The 20,695-nt window shown below is 40.4% G+C and overlaps 1 pseudogene; it reads right to left on the bottom strand.

Moving 5' to 3' along the window:
- Window positions 1–14,229: 14,229 nt before the first annotated feature.
- On the bottom strand, window positions 14,230–16,253 carry LOC127669130 (uncharacterized; annotated as a pseudogene).
- Between the last annotated feature and the right edge of the window lie 4,442 nt (window positions 16,254–20,695).

Below are 20,695 nucleotides of genomic sequence, written 5' to 3'. Positions count from 1 at the left end.
AACTTTACTAAAGCTTTACCAAAGCTCAAAGCACACATGCACCTAACACAATAATTGTGGGTGACTTCAACACTCCATTCTCCTCAATGGACCGATCAGGAAAACAGAAACTAAACTAAATTTGGACCAATTGGATTTGATTGATATTTATAGAACATTTCACCATAAAGCAAAAGAATATACCTTTTTCTCAGCACCTCATGGTACCTTCTCCAAAATCGACCATATAATTGGTCACAAGACAGAGACCTCAACAAATACAAGAAGATCAAAATAATCCCATGCCTCCTATCAGATCACTATGGTGTAAGAGTGGATTTCAATAGCAACAAAAACAACAGAAAGCCTACATACACATGGAGGCTGAACAATACTCTACTCAATGACACCTTGGCCAAAGAAAAAATAAAGAAAGAAATCAGAGACTTTTTAGAATTTAATGAAAATGAAGGCACAACATACCCAAATCTTTGGGACACAATGAAAGCAGTGCTAAGAGGAAATCTCATAGCCCTGAGTGCCTCCAAAAAGAAAATTGAGAGAGCATTCACTAGCAGCTTAACAACACACCTGAAAGCCCTGGAACAAAAAGAAGTCAGTTCCCCCCAGGAAGAGTAGAAGACAGGAAATCATCAAACTCAGGGCTGAAATCAAGTGGAAACAAAGAGAACCGTACAAAGAAACAACAAATCTAGGAGCTGGTTCTTTGAGAAAATCAACAAGATGGATAAACCCTTAGCCAGGCTGACCAAAGGGCACAGAGAAAGTATCCAAATTAACAAAATTAGAAATGAAAGGGGGGATATAACAACAGAAACTGAGGAAATCCAAAAAATCATCAGATCCTACTATAAAAGCCTATACTCAACACAACTGGAGAATCTGGAGGAAATGGACAATTTCCTTGACAGATACCAAATACCAAAATTAAATCAGGACCAAATAGATCATCTAAACAGTCCCATAACCCCTAAAGAAATAGAAGGGGTCATAGAAAGTCTTCCAACCAAAAAAAGCACAGGACCAGATGGTTTCAGTGCAGAATTCTACCAGACCTTCAAAGAAGACCTAACACCAATATTCTTCAAACTATTCCACAAAATAGAAACAGAAAAAAGACTACCCAATTCGTTCTATGAAGCCACAATTATACTGATACCAAAACCACACAAAGATCCAACAAAGAAAGAGAACTTCAGACCAATTTCCCTTATGAACATCGATGCAAAAATACTCAATAAAATTCTTGCCAACCGAATCCAAGAACACATCAAAACGATCATCCACCATGATCAAGTGGGCTTTATCCAGGGATGCAGGGTAGGTTCAATATACAGAAATCCATCAATGCAATCCACTAAATAAACAAACTCAAAGAAAAAAACCACATGAGCATTTCATTGGATGCTGAAAAAGCATTTGACAAAATTCAGCATCCTTTCATGCTTAAAGTCTTGGAAAGAACAGGAATTCAAGGCCCATAACTAAACATAGTAAAAGCAATATACAGCAAACCGGTAGCCAGCATCAAACTAAATGGAGAGAAACTTGAAGTAAATCCCACTAAAATCAGGGACTAGACAGGGCTGCCCCCTTTATCCTTATCTTTTCAATATTGTACTTGAGGTACTAGCTTGGGCAATTAGACAACATAAGGAGGTCAAAGGGATACAAATTGGAAAGGAAGAAGTCAAACTATCATTATTTGCAGATGATATGATAGTCTACCTAAGTGACCCAAAAAACTCCACTAGAGAACTCCTACAGCTGATAAACAACTTCAGCAAAGTGGCAGGTAATAAATTCAACTCAAGCAAATCAGTAGTCTTCCTATACTGAAAGTTTAAGCAGACTGAGAAAGAAATTAAGGAAATGACCCCCTTTACAATAGCCACAAAAAGTATAAAGTACCTTGGGGTGACTCTTACCAAACATGTGAAAGATCTGTATGACAAGAACTTCAAGACTATGAAGAAGGAAATGGAAGAAGACCTGAAAAACTGGAAAAACCTCCCATGCTCATGGATCGGCAGGATTAATATAGTTAAAATGGCCATTTTGCCAAAAGCAATATACAGATTCAACGCAATACCCATCAAAATTTCAATTCAATTCTTCACAGAGTTAGAAAGAGCAATCCTCAAATTCATCTGGAATAACAAAAAACCCAGGATAGCTAAAACTATTCTCAACAACAAAAGAAATCCTGCGGGAATCAGTATCCCTGACCTCAATCAATACTACCAAGCAATAGTGTTAAAAAAAAAAACTGCATGGTATTGGTACAGTGACAGGCAGGCGGATCAATGGAACAGAACTGAAGATCCAGAAATGAACCCACACACCTATGGCCACTTGATCCTCGACAAAGGGGCTGAAAACATCCAATGGAAAAAAGATAGCCTTTTCAACAAATGGTGCTGGTTCAACTGGAGGTCAGCATGCAGAAAAATGTGAATTGATCCATCCTTGTCTCCTTGTACTAAGCTCAACTCCAAATGGATCAAGGATCTACACATAAAGCCAGACACTCTGAAGCTAATAGAAAAGAAACTGGGGAAGACCCTTGAGGACATTGGTACAGGGGGAAAGTTTCTGAACAGAACACCAATAGCTTATGCTCTAAGATCAAGAATTGACAAATGGGACCTCATAAAATTACAAAGTTTCTCTAAGGCAAAGGACACCATCAAGAGGACAAATCAGCAACCAACAAATTGGGAAAAGATCTTCACCAACCCTACATCAGACAGAGGGCTAATATGCAAATTATACAAAGAACTCAAGAAGTTAGACACCAGAAAACCAAATGACCCTATTAAAAAATGGGGGACAGAGTTAAACAAAGAATTTTCACCTGAAGAACTTCGGATGGCAGAGAAATATCTTTTAAAATGCTCAACTTCATTAGTCATTAGGGAAATGCAAATCAAAACAACCCTGAGATTTCACCTTACACCAGTCAGAATGGCTAAGATTAAAAATTCAGGAGACAGCAGATGTTGGTGAGGATGTGGACAAAGAGGAACACTCCTCCACTGCTGGTGGGGTTGCAAATTGGTACAACCACTCTGGAAATCAGTCTCGCGGTTCCTCAGAAAACTGGGCACCTCACTTCCAGAAGACCCTGCTATACCACACCTGGGCATATACCAAGAGGATTCCCCAGCATGTAATAAGGATACATGTTCCACTATGTTCATAGCAGCCCTATTTATAATTGCCAGAAGCTGGAAAGAACCCAGGTATCCCTCAACAGAAGAGTGGATGCAAAAAAATGTGGTATATATACACAATGGAGTACATTGTATATATATACCAGCCATTAGAAACAATAAATTCATGAAATTCTTAGGCAAAAGGATGGAGCTGGAGAACATCATACTAAGTGAGGTAACCCAGTCTCAAAAGATCAATCATGGTATGCACTCACTAATAAGTGGATATTAACCTAGAAAACTGGAATACCCAAAACATAATCCACACATCAAATGAGGTACAAGAAGAACGGAGGAGTGGCCCCTTGTTCTGGAAAGGCTCAGTGTAGCAGTATAGAGCAAAACCAGAACAGAGAAGTGGGAAGGGGTGGGTGGGAGAACAGGGGGAGGGAAGGGGGCTTATGGGACTTTCGGGGAGTAAGGGGGGCAGAAAAGGGGAAATCATTTGAAATGTAAATAAAAAATATATCGAATTAAAAAAAAAGGAAAAGAAATGCTCAACATCATTAGCCATTAGGGAAATGCAGATAAAAACAACCCTGAGATTTTACCTCACACCAGTCAGAATGGCTAAGGTTAAAAACTCAGGAGACAGCAGGTGTTGGCAAGGATGTGGAGAAAGAGGAACACTCCTTCACTGCTGGTGGGATTGTAAGATGGTATAACCACACTGGAAATCAGTCTGGCAGTTCCTAAGAAAACTGGGTATGATACTTCCGGAGGACCCTGCTATATCTCTCCTGGGCATATATATACCCAGAGGATTCCCCAGCATGTAATAAGGACACATGCTCCACTATATTCATAGCAGCCTTATTTATAATAGCAAGAAGCTGGAAAGAACCCAGATATTTCTCAATGGAGGAATGGATACAGAAAATGTGGTATATATATACAATGGAGTATATATATATATATATATATATATATATATATATATATATATATATATATACTATTCACCAATTAAAAACAATGAATTCATAAACTTTTTAGGCAAATGGATGGAACTGGAAAATATCATCCTAAGCGAGGTAACACAATCACAAAAGAAGACACATGGAATGCAATCATTGATAAGTGGATATTAATTAGCCCTGAAGCTCTGAATACTGGAGATACAATTATCACATCAAATGATTCCCATGAAGAAGGAAGATGAGGGCCCTAATCCTGGAAAGGCTTGATCCAGCATTGTAGGGGAGTACCAGGACAGAAAAAAAAGGGAGGGGGAAAGACAGGAGAATGGATGGAGAGAAGAGGACTTATGGAACATATGAGGGAGATTGGGAAAGGGGAAGGCTTTTAGAATGTAAACAAAGAATGTAGAAAATAAATAAATAAAATTTAAAAATTAAAAAAAGAGAGAGAGAATCAACAAAATAGCTAAACCCTTAGCCAAACTAACAATAGGGCCCACAGGCAGTTTGCAAATTAGCAAAAACAGAAATGAAAAGAGACATTAACAACAGAAATATAGGAAATTCAAAAGAATCATTGAACCTTACTACAAGAGCCTACACTCAACAAAACTGGAAAATCTAGGTGAAATGTATGGTTTTCTAGACAGTTACCACATACCAAAGTTAAATTAAGAGCAGTTTAACTAAGCCGGGCGGTGGTGGCTCATGCCTGTAATCCCAGCACTCTGGGAGGCAGAGGCAAGCAGATTTCTGAGTTCGAGGCCAGCCTGGTCTACAGAGTGAGTTCCAGGACAGCCAGGGCTACACAGAGAAACCCTGTCTCGACAAAACCAAATCCAAAAGAAAAAAGAGAGAGAGAGAAGTTTAACTATCTAAACAGGCCCATATCCCATAAGGAAATAGGAGAAGTCACTAAAAAACCTCCCAACCAAAAAACAGCCTAGGACCAGACGTATTTAGTGCAGAATACTACCAGAACTTCAAAGAAGACCTGATACCAGTATTCCTCACACTATTCCATAAAATATAAACAGAAGGAACGCTAATTAATTTATTCTATGAAGCCGCAATTACTCTGATACCTAAACTTCGAAAGGATCCAACCAAAAAGTGAACTTCAAATGAATCTTGCTTATAAATATCAATGTAAAGACTCAATAGAATTCTTGTAAACACATCAAGAATCCAACAACACATCAAGGCTATCATTCACCATGCTCAAGTAGGCTTCATCCTAGGGATGCAAGGTTGGTTCAATATACAAAATCCATTAACATATTCTCCTGTATAAACAGACTCAAAGAAAAAAATCACATGATCATCTCCTTAGATGCAGAAAAAGCATTTGACACAATACAACGCTCCTTCATATTAAAAGTATTTAAGAGATCATGGGCCAGGCTGTGGTTGTCTGTTCCTGTAATCCCAGCACTCTGGGAGGCAAAGGCAGGTGGATTTCTGAGTTCAAGGGCAACCTGGTCTACAGAGTGAGTTCCAGGACCACCAGGGCTATACAGAGAAACCCTGTCTCAAAAAAACCAAATCAAAAAACAAACAAACAAACAACAACAAAAAAGGTCCACACCTAAACATAATAAAGCATAATAAAGATAATTTACTGTAAAATAACAGCCAATATCAAGTAAAATGGAGAAATGCTTGAAGCAATCCCACTAAAATTGGGGACAAGGCAATGAGGCCCACTCTCCCCATATCTATTTAATATAGTACTCAAAGTGCTAGCTGGAACAATAAGACAAAAAAAGAGAGATTGAAGGGATACAAATTGGCAAAGAAAAAATTAAAGGTATTATTATTTGCAAATGATATGATAGTATACATAAGCGACCACAAAAATTCTACCAGAGAACTTCTCCAGCTGATTAACAACTTCAGCAAAGTGGCCAGATATAAAATTAACTCAAATAAATCAATAGCCTTACTTTATACAAGTGATAGACAGGCTGAGAAAAAATTAGGGAAACAACTCCCTATACAATAACAATAATATAAAGTATCTTAGAATAACTCTATCCAAACTAATGAAAGATATGTATGACAATAACTTCAAATCTCTGAATAAAGAAATTGAAGATCTCAGAAAATGGAGTGATCTCCCATCCTCCTGGATTGGCAGATTTAACACAGTAAAAAATAGCCATCCTACCAAAGTCCTACTCAAATTGATGCAATCCTCAACAAAATCCAAACTCATTTCAAAAAGACACTGAAAAAGTAATTCCAAAATTCATCTGTAAAGGAAGGCAAAAAAAAAAATAAGAATAGCAAAAAGTATTCTTAACAATAAAAGAGTGGCTGGGGGAATCACCAATCCCTGACCTCAAGCTCTACATCTGAGGAATTTTGATAAAAACTGCGTGGTACTGGTACAGAGACAGACACATTGATCAGTGGAATAGAATTGAAGACCCAGAAAAAAAACACGCACACTTATGCACACTTGAACTTTGACAAAGAAGACAAAAATATACAATGGAAAAAAGAAAACATCTTCAATAAATGGTGCTCATCTAACTGGCTGTCTGTATGTAGGAAAATGAAAATAGACCCATATATGTCACCTTGCACAAAGCTCAAAGTTCAAGTGAATCAAGAACCTCCAAATGAATCCAGATATGCTGAATCTAATAGAAGGGAAAGTGAAAAAGAGCCTTGAACTCATTGGCACAAGGGGAAACTTCCTAAACAGAACTCCAATGGCTCATGCTCTAAGATCAAGAAGGAATTGATAAATGGACCCCCATGAAACTGGAAAGGTTCTGTAAGGCACAGGACATAGTCAAGAAGACAAATTGGCAACCTACAGATCCTGGGAAAAAAATCTTCACTAACCCCACATCCCATAAAGGGCAATATCCAAAATATATAAAGAACTCAAGAAGTTAACCATCAAAAAACCAAACAACTCGATCAAAAAATGGAGTCTTCACAACAGAGGAATCTCAAATGGCTGAGAAGCACCAAAAGAAATGTTCCAAGTCCTTAATGATCAGAGAAAGGCAAATCAAAAGGACTCTGAGATTCCACCTTACACCAGTCAGAATGGCTAGGATCAAAACAACAGGTGATGATGTTTGTTGTTGAAGATGTGGAGAAAAAGAAACACTCCTCTATTGCTGGTGAGATTGCAAACTGGTAAAACCACTCTGGAAATCAAACTAGAAGATCATCAGAAAATTGGAAATAGATCTACCTGAAGACCCAGTAATACCACTCTGGGGAATATACCCAAAAGGTGCCCCACCTTGCCACAGGGGTACATGTCCTACTATGTTCATAGTGGCCTTGTTTGTGATAGCTGGAAACAACCCAGATATCCCACAACAGAAGGATGGACACAGAAAATATAGTTTATTTACACAATGGACTACTACTCAGGTATTAAAAATAAGGACATCCTGAGTTTTGCAGACAAATAGATGGAACTAGAATATTTATCATCCTGGACTGGAGAGATGGCTCAGAGGTTAAGAGCACTAACTTCCAGGGCTCCTGAGTTCAATTCCTAGCAATCACAGGGCATCTCACAACCATCTATAGTGGGATCTGGTGCCCTCTTCTGGTGTGGCTGAAATCAGCAACAGTGTGCTCATATAAAATAAGTAAATAATATTTTTTAAAAAAGAGGTTATAAAAAAATAAAATAAAAAAAAAAACCCTGGGCATATACCCAGAGGATTCCCCACCATGTAATAAGGATACATGCTCTACTATGTTCATAGCAGCCCTATTTATAATTGCCAGATGCTGGAAAGAACCCAGGTATCCCTCAACAGAAGAGTGGATGCAAAAAATGTGGTATATCTACACAATGGAGTACTATTCAGCCATTAGAAACAATGAATTCATGAAATTCTTAAGCAAATGCATGGAGCTAGAGAACATCATACTAAGTGAGGTAACCCAGACTCAAAAGGTTACTCATGGAATCATGGTATGCACTCACTAATAAGTGGATATTAACCTAGAAAACTGGAATACCCAAAACATAATCCACACATCAAATGAGGTACAAGAAGAAAGGAGGAGTGACCCCTTTTTCTGGAAAGACTCAGTGAAGAAGTATAGGGCAAAACCAGAATGGGGAAGTGGGAAGGGATGGCTGGGAGGAGAGGGGGAGAGAAGGGGGCTTACAGGACTTTCGGGGAGTGGGGGGCTAGAAAAAGGGAAATCATTTGAAATTTATAAAATTATATCGAATAAAGAGAGAGAGAGAGAGAGAGAGAGAGAGAGAGAGAGAGAGAGAGAGAGAGAGAGAGAGAGATTAAAAAAAAATAGAGCCAAGCAGTGGTACTACACACCTTTAATCCCAGCACTTGGGAGGCAGAGGCAGGCAGATTTCTGAGTTCGAGGCCAGCCTGGTCTCCAGAGTGAGTTCCAGGACAGCCAGGGCTACACAGAGAAACCCTGTCTCAGGAAAAAAAAAGATTAGGGCTGGAGAGATGGAGGACAGCTCAGTAGTTAAGAGCACTGAGTGCTCTTCTGAAGGTCCTGAGTTCAAATCCCAACAACCACATGGTGGCTCACAATCATCCATAACATGATCTGACGCCCTCTTCTGGTGTGTCCGAAGATAAGCTACAGTGTACTTACATATAATTGATACATAAATCTTTAAAATTGTTAAATAAAAAGAAAGAATATAAATAAACATACAAATAAACAATTGTCCAAAAACAGGAGGTCAATTGCACCCTCTGGGTCCTTAATCTGAAGATGCTGGGTGAAAAACCTGGGCCTTGATTTTCTCTCTTACCTCTCTCACTCTCACCTCTCTCCTCTCTGGGCTCTCTTCCCCTCCCCCCTCTCTCCACTTGGTCATGGCCAGCCTCCACTTCTTTACTCTCTTCCTCTCTCTGCCTTTCTCTGCCTCTACTACCCCATTAACTCCCATCCTCTGCCCTGAAAAAGCTCTATTCTATACCAAAAAAACCCTGGGCCTTGGTTTCTACACACCATCTATGACAGAACTCTAAGGAACCTGGACACAAAAGCATAAAGGCTGGAAAACCTGGACATGAAACCCACAGATGAAGGAAGCACCTCTTTGGAGTCGCTAAGATTCACTGACACTGTGTGATACCAGCATGCCTCCTTCATGCACCAGAATTCTGCATTGAGCCTAAGGGAGATGCAGATCCAGCCTTGGATATACCTTTACCACATTCTCCAACCTAGAACTGGGGCAAGAAACCCAAAGCAGTAGATGGGCACCAAAATGCCCTTGTCAGAAAGTGTACAAGTGTCTCATGGGGGAGGGGCTGAATAGAAGGGTGGGAAACACAAAATGGAGCATATCTTGATCTATTTCTCTTTCATGCCAAGCCTTTGAGCCAGTGTCTTGCACTGTTCCTGGCTCACGTACTTGCTGTTATCAAAATGTTTTCCCAGTACTAGCATTTGTTCTTTGGGAAGCACATTTCATTTCTTCTTCTGTGTTCCTGGATTATTGGATCTTGTGACCCTAAAGGGATTTGAAAAGCCATGAGACATTGTTGACTTGGTAGACCTGAGGCACCTGGAGAATTCTGGAGGTCTGCAGGAAATTCACTGGAAAATTGGAGAATTTGTTACTGGAAAGGACAGAGCATCCTCACATCATTTGTAGGACTGGATGATGAATGGAAGTTTTAGAGAACTAGAGATCTTTATATTTCCTAGAAATGTGATCCCTTTGGGAGACCTGGTTAAACAGAAGAACCTGGGATGAGGGTGGGGAGGGATTGATGCAAGGAGGGAGGGAGAGAGAAACAGAGACAGTCAGATCTGAAAACTCTAGAGGTTTCTAGAAAACTTTCAGGCATCCCCATCAAAGGCCTCTTCCTTGGCTAGTACACAAAAAATATGGTAGCTGGGCCAGCAATGTGGTGTCTCACCAGCCCTCTGCTCTGCCTTCTATGAGCCTCACGTGCCTATGGTTCCCAGGGCTGATATCAAGGGGGAAACACTCCAATTGCTCCTGCCTTTTCTCAGGACCATCTATGAAACTCTCTGGGGATTTGATGGACATTGGTCTCCAAACACACACACCAGCTGCAGAAGAATACCAAAAGCTCTACATCCATTAGCTCCCTCTTTCCCTGTAAGGGTAACCACCCCCAGCAGACCCATATAGAAAAGATGCACAGGACATCCACTCACATGGCAAGCAGTAGTCGTTGGCCTTGCTGGGTTTACTCTCTGTGTTTCACCAGTTCTCCAGGAACCAGGCTTTAAATATCTTTTCCAGGCAGGAAACTCGAAGCTACCCCCACTCTTTGGCTCCTCCCTCACTGCAGAACCACCAATTACTAAGATAAGCACTCCCTTTAGTGCCACTCCAGACAGTCCTTGTCTTGTTGATTGATTCCCAATTGTTTAGGTTTCTTTCATTGATTTTTGAATCAGGGTCTATCATTGCAGGATGCTCTTTTCTTCACAATCCTATAAGTGATCTTGTTCTACTCAGGAAAACAATTTCTGGCTGTTCAGTGGGGAAATTCCTGTAAAGTACATCATCTCAGGGTATCTACCTTTATTCAAAGGTCTCAGGAGGCAGAGGCAGGTGCATCATTTTAAGGTCCTCATCTACAGAACACTTTACAGCACAGATGGAGCTACGCAAAAAAAACCATCATCAGATTACAAATATACATTTATATATGTGAATATGTATAGAATCATATTGCTTCCCAACCCAACCTCTTACCCACATCTGTAATATTCATATTCAAGATCTTTCACTTTCATGAAAAATTTTAAAAGTAAGCTTAAAATTATACAAATACTACACACCCCACCAAATGATGAAGTCCATTCAAACCAACAACAACCCGGCTAACCTTATGGCATACCCAAGTTTTTGATTGCTTCACCTTGTGTATGATAATCTCTAAGTGAACCCAATAAAACTCATACTTCAAGCCAGGCAGTGGTGCTGTGTGCCTTTAATCCCAGCACTTGGGAAGCAGAGACAGGTGGATTTCTGAGTTCAAGGCCAGCCTGGTCTACAGAGGGAGTTCCAGGACAGCCAGTACTATGGAGAAAAACCCTGTCTCGGAAAAAAATTAAAATCCTCATACTTCAGCTATGCACCTTTTGTACATGATCTCTAGAAGACTTTTAAGGGAACTAGTGTTGGATTTTTGTCAAAGGTTTTTCAGCATCTAATTGGACAGTCATGTGATTTTTTTCTTTCGGTTTGTTGATCTGGTGGATTGCATTGGTGGATTTTGATATTTAGAAGCAGCTCCCTGCATTTGGTGGATGAAGATTACTTGTACACAGTGTGTAAGTTCTTTGATGTGTTCTTTTATTGGGTGACTTTGTATTTTGCTGAGTATTTTTGCATCAAGGGAAATTGATCTGAAATTTCTTTCTTAAATTGTTCTGTGGTTTAGGTATCAGGGTGACTGTTACCTCATAGAGTCACTTTGGTAATGTTCCTTTTGTGTTTTGTGCAATACTTTGAAGAGGTTTGATATTATCTCTTCTTTGAAAATCTGACAGAATTCTGTGCTAAAACTACCTTGGCCCTTAGATTTTATTCAGTTAAAAGACTGTAAATGACTACTTTTGTTTCCTTGGATAGTTTACATTGTCTTAACTTGGCAAATGGAATGTATCTAGTAAATCATCCATTTCATTTAGATTTTTCACTTATTTGTAGTGCAGACTTGTAGTGAGACCTAATGATTCTTTGAATTTCCCCAGTATCCATTGCTATCTCACCCATTTAATTTCTGATTGTGTTCATGTGGATCCTGTCTCTGCCTTTTAGTAGTTGGCTCAGGGGTTGTCTATATTGCTGATTTTCTCCCAAGCCAGCTCTTGGATTTGATGATTCCTTGTATTGATCTCTTTGTTTCCAATTGACAATTATGCCCTGAGTTTGATTATTTTCTGCTGTTTACTCCTTTGGGCATGTTTGCTTCTCACCCCACCCCCAGGATCTTTAAATGTACACATTATTTGTTAGTATTAGAACTCTCGAGGAAAGGAAAAGAGGAGGAAGGAAAAAAAGAACTCTCTAAATTCATTTTTTTAAGATTTATTATGATACATAAGTACACTGTAGCTGTCTTCAGACAGTCCAGAAGAGGGCAACAGATCCCATTAAAGATGGTTGTGAGCCCCTCATACAGACAAAAGAGGTGGCATGGCAGATGTGGGATGGGGCGTTGTTGGAGGGGTAACTGGGAAGTGGGAAATCATTTGTGATGTAAATGAATTGGAAAGTAAGGGAAAATTGGCATTTCCTTCATGAGACTCCAGCCCAGAAGAAATTGTGGCCTCACTAGTCAGTCATTTTCTCAGGAAATGGATATATACTCACTCGGCTTCCAGGGTTCTTGACAATTACTTTCCTCTTACTATGCACCCATTCTTACAGGACGGCAGCCTGTTCAGTCTTCAACTACCTTGTTAGCTCCCTTATTCAACCATTCTTCTTCCTGGGCCTTTCACAATTTCTAAATGACCCCTCAAATACTCTGTATGTGTTGTGGTATCTACCTAGATTCCCAAAAGGCATGGAGAGCTCAAGGCTTCAGCAGTTCGGTGCCTGGGTTTCTGCTCCTAGTTTATCCCTAAGCTAAATAGTTTTAAGGGGAAAAAAACGCTGGACAGGCGGTGGTGGCACACACCTTTAATCCCAGCACTTGGGAGGCAGAGGAAGGCAGATTTCTGAGTTGGAGGCCAGTCTGGTCTACAGAGTGAGTTCCAAGACAGCCAAGGCTACACAAAGAAACCCTGTCTCAAAAAAACAAAAAAGAAAAAAAAAAAAAAAAACCTCAGTCATTCAAAGATGATGACAAGTTCTTGGTCTGTACCATAACCCCAGTTTCTGACTTTTTTTTCCTGGCTGATCCCAAACTCACTGGATGACTGAGGTTGACTAAGTTTCTCATTCTACTGCCCAACAAATGTTGTGATTAGAGGCCAACATCCCTTGAGTGAGCTTTTACTGTACCCTTTAGTATTTCATGGTGGCATTTTGCTCTAAATGCATATTTAATTGGTTTCTTTTTATAAACCTTGTTTCCTCAGAGAACGTATTATCCTGCTTCCATGTATTGAAACCATACCTCTGTCTCTTGCTCTGTCTGTCTGTCTGCGTCTAAATCTGTCTTTCTGTCTCTGCTGGTCTCTATCTCCTTCTCTGTCTCTAGATCTGTTTCTCTTTTTGTGTCTCTGTCTTTCTCTGTGTCTTTCTCTCTGTGTCTCTGTCTCTCTCTATCTCTCATTGTGTGTGTGTGTGTGTGTGTGTGTTGTGTGAGTCTCTGTGTCTCTCTATACTTAATATTTTTAGGAAGAGTTTCTCTGAGTAGCTCTGGCTGTGCTCCAATATCCTCTATAGACCAAGCTTGACTCAAACTCAGAAGCAGAACTCCTTCTGCCTCCCTAGTGCTGCAAATAAAGGCCTATGCCACCACTGCCCAGGCTTTATCAACCTTCTTTGGCCTCTGCAAAGACACTGGTCCAGCAACTGCTCTTGGTATAAGCCAAAGACAAGAAAGCGTCATACTAAGCTAGACTTGACCAATGCATTTTCTAGTGAAAAGTTTCTTATCAATACTTTTGTTTCAGGTAGGGCCTGGTGTACCTTAAACTGTCCTTGAAATTGCTGTACAGTTAACAATGACCATGAGACCTCATTGCTTAGGAGCAGCAGTGGATCTTGATGAAGATGTGAGCCCATTTCCAAACACACATGTAAGACCTCCACTCTATAGTTTCACTCCAAGAGATACTATACACTTTGAGTCTCCAACTACAAGACAGTTGCATACATGCACTGCAGGCATTCACATGTAAAAATATTTAGGGAGAAAGACTGGAAAAAACATTATTTTTATTTTTCAACACGTTTTTTTTCTTTCATTTAAAGAACATATAATTCAACAATATGGAGAGAATAGTTTCCTTTGTTTTTTTTTTAAACAATCCCATTATATAAACTAGTGACATGAAACTACTACAGATAGGACTGCTTAATTTCCCCAAATATACTAACACACCTCTCAAATATACTAACACACCTCTTCCTTTCTATAAAGGCCTGAATGAATCAAGGGGAGAGAGGTGTTTTATGGAATGGTGTGGTGGTATCTACAATTGTACCGATCCTCCAACTCCTCAAAGTCTTCAAGAATCCACTGCCAGAGCCCCTCAGCAGATGGACCTGAATCTTGAGCATCCTCTGTACCTTGAGTGGATGCTACCATGGCTACTGAAGCTCCAGATCCTGCTATGCCAGTCTGGACTTCAACTGCTACTGATTGACTAGAGTCACCAGCCCTAACAGGGGCATGGTCATCAAGCAGGTATTCTTGCTGACTACACCTGGCACCATCACAGGCTTGATCACGATGGTTGAAGTTGAGCTTGACCATCCCTGGCTGCAGTTGAGGTTGGAAATGGAATCCTCACCAAATGTGCCTGAACCCATGGAGTCTTCATTGGCAGAAGCAATTACAGGTAAGGAACCAGGAAGATGGGTTGGCTCAGAAACAGCTTCAGAGCTTCCATTTCTTTCTGGAGTTGCTGCTGGGATATTCTTGAGATTCTTCCACTTGGACTTAGCCCGGGTGTTCTTGAACCAGATCTGAAAAACAAAGGAGACATCAAAGGAATACCTGTGTGCCCCCAACTTGTCACTAGGTGAAGCTTCTGGATTGAAAGGAATTTCTGCAGCAATACTGCATGAGTCCACAACAGAGAAGTCTGAAGGTCTAGATCCCTAAGGGATTGTAGTAAGATAGAATGAATATGACCTGACACCAAAAGCCTAGAGAAGATTCAGTTAGTGTGTCCTGTATTGTACTATGAGCTCTGAGGTCTAGGTCTCTGAGACCCTACAGGATAATAATATTCATCCATATTCCTACCTGGGTTGAAGCAGAATGTGAGGTCCAGCTCTTGATGCATGTATATTCAACTTCCACAACTGTCCCTAACATTAAAGAGCACAGAGCTCAGGAGTCTGATAGGGGGAGGGGGGACTGGATATTTTGGCTGTCAGAGACAGCGAAGAGAGGCATACCTGGATCTCATGTGCTGTCAAACCAATCAACAATGCCAGTCCCCCCCTCCCCTGCTCCTCCTGTTTTGCGTATGTGCACTTAGCCAAATATGTTTACAGCAGGTTCTTTTGCTCCCTGGTGTATACAGTGAGTATTTTCTGATGGTTCCTTGGAGCCCAGAGTCTCTTTTGTCGGTAACCATAATTAGGTGACAGTACCATAGGTCCCACAGGAACCTGGAAATTAGATCTCACTGAGGATCTTGAAGGTATCTGATGATGTGGATGCACTAAGAGGCTTCTCAGAATTGGTAAACCTGGACCCATTACAGGACCTCGTTGCATTTGGATACTTGATCTTCTTGATGGACCTTGGGACTCTTGCTGATGGAGGTCTCTTTCAAGGGCACTTAGAGGCAGAGACAGGTGGATTTCTGAGTTCGAGGCCAATCTGGCCTACAGAGTGAATTCCAGGACAGCCAGTGGCACTGAGAAAAATACTGTTTCAAAACAACAAACAAAAAAATTAAAAACCCCATACTTCAGCTATGCATCTTTTGTCATTGATCTCTAGAAGACTTTTAAAGGAACGAATATTGGATTTTTCCTGTCAAAATCTATTTCAGTATCTACTAGAACAATCATGTGATTTGTTTTTCTTTCAGTTTGTTGATGTGGTGGTTTGCCTTGGTGGATTTTGATATTTAGAAGCAGCTCCCTGTATCTGGTGGATGAAGACTACTTGATCATAGTGTATGATTTCTTTGATGTGTTCTTTGATTGGGGGACTTAGTATATTGCGGTGTATTTTTGCATCAATGTTCATAAGGGAAATTGATCTGAAACTTTCTTCATTAAATTGTTCTGTGGTGTAGGTATCAGGGTGACTGTCAACTCATAGAGAATTGGAAAACCTGGGCCCATTACAGGACCTGGCTGCATTTGGATAATTGATCTTCTTGATGGACCTTGGGAATCTTGTCGACAGAGGTCTCTTTCAGGGACTGAATGACTTGATTGCATTGGACAAGTTGGAGTCTCTAGGGGACTCACTTGGAAAGGCAGATTCCTTGCAAGCTCTTGAGGCATTTGGGAACTGGTTTGTGTGGGTGCATTTGAAGACATTTGGAATCTTAAATGCAAGGACAGACCTTGGGACTTAGATGGGTTCTGATCTTATTGGAGTATGTTCTTAGAGGAGAACATGGAAAAAGGTAAAAATATCAGAAAAGTTCCAGAGACCACCCATCATGCCTACCCATCACAAGCTTTGGACTTATTATAGAGCAGGGATTATTCAGGGGCCACACTCTTTCTGACCACCTGCCAGTGCCTCCCATGCTTCTTAAGTATTCTCAACATTGCAATAAGCTTGCAAATAGCTCATGTGGTAATATGAGTCTGTCAGCCTAGGGAGGCTAGCAATTGAATGTCCTCCCCCAAAGTTTAAAAGTCCTAGAACCCTGGAGGGATTGAAGTGGGAGTAGGTGGGTGAGTGGGTGAGGGGAGCATAAGGTGGAGAGCACTTTTTCAGAGTCAAAGGTGAGGAGGGGTGAAGAACTCTTTGATGGAGGACCTGGATGTGGGCTGAAATCAAGCAATTAGAAAGTGGAAGGGCTGGAGAGATGACTGAGTGTTTAAGAGCTCTTCCAAAGGTCCTGAGTTCAATCCAAGGAACCACATGGTGGCTCATGACCATCTGTAAAGGAATCTGATTCCCTCTTCTGGTGTCCGAAGACAGCTACAGTGTACTCACATACATAAAATAAATAAATCTTTTCTAAAAAAAGAAAAGGAAGAAAGAGGAAAAATTAAAAAAAAAATCAACAAAACCAAGAGCTCAACCAGGTTGGCAAACCCTTAGCCAACCTAACTAAAAGACTCTCAGAGACATAGTATTTCTTTCAGTCTACTTTGTAATTTTTCTTTTTTTTCTTTTCAGAAAATATTGAGGTTGATCTCACACAATCATAGATAAATTCTCACCTAGATAAAGTCTTACAAGAACCTATTTAGTTAAATTTGCTTTCAATTTTGCGGTAAATTTAATCCTCAGTAGATGTGAAGAAAGCTTCACAGGACCCTTGGGATTCTCAGGAACTGAACCACCATCCAAAGAGCATGCATAAATTGGACCTAGCCTTCCTTGAACTTATGTAGCAGATGTTCAGGCTGATCTTCACAGGTTCTGGAGCAACTGGAGCAGGAGCTATCTCAAAAACTGTTGCGTGTATATGGGCTATCTACTTCTAGCTGCACTGCCTTGTATTGTGTCAGTGGAAGAACAAATGCTTAGCCTTACAGAGACTTGAAGTGCCTGATTGGGTGAGACTTCTCACCCACTCGGAAAAGAAGGGGCTGGGGGATGGGAGATGGCTGTGGGGATTGTGCATGTGGGGTAAGGGGGTGCAAATAAATAATTTAACATTTTAAAGAGTCACATTCGGACAGTGGTGGTACACACCTTTAATCCCAGCACTTGGGAGACAGAGGGAGGAGGTTTTCTGAGTTCAAGACCAGCCTGTACTACACTGTGAGGTCCATGACAGCCAGGGCCACACCGAGAAACCTTCTCTCAGAAAAACAACAACAAAAAAATCAGAGATCCTCTTCCATTCTTCTTGACTCTCTGACCCCAACCAAAAATTGAAGAGCCATAGAAGAGAAAACATCAAGTGACCTCATCCCACTCTAATCTACACTAGAGCACTCATGGTCAAATTAGACAAATCATGAGGCTCTTACATCTACCAAAGACTGACCCTGGTATTGAAACTCTAATCCAAGGACTTGGCCTCAAGTGAATCTTCACCTTGGCCTTCTGATAGGCTCCTCTCTCATCCCCTCAGGTCCAGCAGACATTCCCACCCTGCGGCCACATTCAGTCTGGAGCCATACCTTTGGAAATGTGGTCAGGTACAAGACCATAAGCAATAGAAGCCAGTATATGTGGGCATTATCAGAACCCAGTTCTTCCACAACAACAAACCCTGAAATACCTTCAAAATCAGGAAGCTGACCTAAAATCCTATTTCATATTGATAATAAAGTGCTTTAAGGAGGATATAAATGACTCACTGAAAGAAATACAGGAAAACACAGGTCAACAGGTAGAAGCACTTAAAGAGGAAACAAATAAATCGCTTTTTTTTTTTTTGAAACGGTGTCTTACATTGAAAGCCCAGGCTGGCCTTGAACCCTCAGATATTCTATTGCAGTCTCCTGAGTGCTAGGATTGCAAGGACATGCCATCATGCCTGGATTTAAGCATTGTATCTCCTGTTTTCTATGAGTGCCTTTTTCTTTTATATATATATATTTTTTATTTTCTATATTCTTTGTTTACATTCCAAAAGATTTCCCCTTTCCCAGATTCCTCCTCCCCATATGTCCCATAAACCTTCTCTCCACACATTCTACCTGCTTGTCACTGTACCAATACAAGATGATTTTTAGCATTGTTGCACTGTAGTACTGATTGAGGTCAGGGATAGTGCTTCCCCCAGTTCTTTTATTGTCGATAATAGTTTTGCTATTCTGGGTTTTATGCTATTCCAGATGAATTTGAGAATTGCTCTATCAAACTTTATGAATAATTCAGTTGGAATTTTGATGGGCATTGCATTGAATCTGTAGATTGCTCTTGCATTGTGTCCATTTTTACTATATCAATCTTGCCTATCCAGGAGCATGGGAGATCTTTCCATCTTCTGAGGTCTCCTTTGATTTCTTTCTTCCGAAACATGAAGTTCTTGTCATACAGATCTTTCACATGTTTGATTAGAGTCACAACAAGGTATGAAATATTATTTGTGACTACTGTGAAAGGTGTCATTTCACTAATTTCTTTCTCAGCCTGTTTATCCTTGGAGCATAAGATTTGTTTGAGTTAATTTTATATCCAGCCACTTTGCTGAAGTTGTTTATCAGCTGTAGGAGATCTCTGGTGGAGTTTTGGGGGTCACTTAATTATACTATCATATCATCTGCAAATAGTGGTAGTTTGATTTTTTCCTGTCCAATTTGTATCCCTCTTACCGAATTGTGTTTTCTAATTGCTTTACTTAGAACTTCAAGTAATATACTGAATAAATATGGAGAGAGAGGGCAGGCTTGTCTAGTACTTGATATTAGTGCGATTGCTTCAATTTTCTCACCATTTAGTTTGATGTTGGCTACTGGTTTGCTTTTACTGTTTAGGTATGGGCCTGAAATTTCTGATCTTTATAACTGTGTGTTTTGAGCTTTACTAAAGTTTCTTTTATGAATGTGGGTGCCCTTGCAATTAGAGCATAGATGCTCAGAATGAGAGTTCTTCTTGGTAGATTATTCCTTTGATGTATATGAAGTGTCCTGTGTCTTTTTAAATAACTTTTGGATGAAAGTCAATTTTATCTGATATTAGAATTGCTGCCACGCCTTTTGTCCTGGAAACATTTGCTTGGAAATTTGTTTTCCAGCCTTTTTCTCTGAGGTAGTGTTTGTTTTTGATAACGATATGCGTTTCATGTATGCAGCAAAGTGCTGTGTCCTGTTTGCATAGCCAGACTTTTAGTCTATGTCTTTTTATTGGTAAATTGTGTCCATTGAGGTTAAGAGATATTAAGGTATAGTGATTGTTGCTCCCTGTTATTTTTGATGTAATTTTTATGTTTGAGTGGTTATCTTCTTTTGGATTTATTAAAAGAAGATTTCTATCTTGCTTTTTCTTTTTTTTTTTTTATCTTTTTTTATTGAGTATCTTCTTCACTTACATTGCCAATGGTAAAACCTTTCCCAATTTCCCCCCCTCCCAAAAGTCCCCCTCCCCAATAATTCCCCACCCCTCCTCCCAGCTCCTGCCTCCTTGTATATGCCCCTTTACCCAACACACTCCCACCTACCCCCCCAACTCCCTCCCCTGTACATTTTCCTTTGTTGAGCCTCTATTGGGTCTTTACCTGACCAAAGACCACTCCTCCCACTGATGCCCAACAAGGCATTGCTCTGCCACATTTTTGGCTGGAACTATGTACACACCTTCGTGGATGGTCAGTCCCTGGGAGTCTTGGGGTGCCTGGGTGTCCGAAGTCATTGTTCTTCCCATGGGGCTATATACTCTTTCAGCTCCTCCGGGCAACCCTCCAGATCCTCTGATGGGGACACCAAGATTATTCCAATAGTTGGGTGCTAGTTTCTGCCTCTGTATTTGTAAGGCTTAGGTGGGGCCCTATGGAGAGAGCCATGGCATGCTTCTTTTGGTACAAACTTCTCTTCATAGTGTCAGTGTTTGGTGACTGTCTATAGGATGAATCCCCTCCTGGGCACTTGCTGGGTGGCCTTTACTTCAGACTCTGCTCCACATATTGCCTGCCATGTTGCTCCTGTGACGATTTTGTTCCCTTTCTCAGAGGAACCATAGCACCCTCACTTAAGTCCTCCTTCTTCTTGAGCTTCCTGTGCTGGGTGAATTATAAATTGTTTATTTTAAGCTTTTGGACTAGCATCTGCTTATTTGTGAATGAATATCATGTACGTTCTTTTGTGACTGG

This window comes from Apodemus sylvaticus, chromosome 1 (genome assembly GCF_947179515.1).
Source record: "Apodemus sylvaticus chromosome 1, mApoSyl1.1, whole genome shotgun sequence".
In the NCBI taxonomy this organism is placed as follows: domain Eukaryota; kingdom Metazoa; phylum Chordata; class Mammalia; order Rodentia; family Muridae; genus Apodemus; species Apodemus sylvaticus.
The sequence above is the reverse complement of the archived record's forward strand: the minus strand, read 5'-3'. Positions and strand labels throughout refer to the sequence as shown.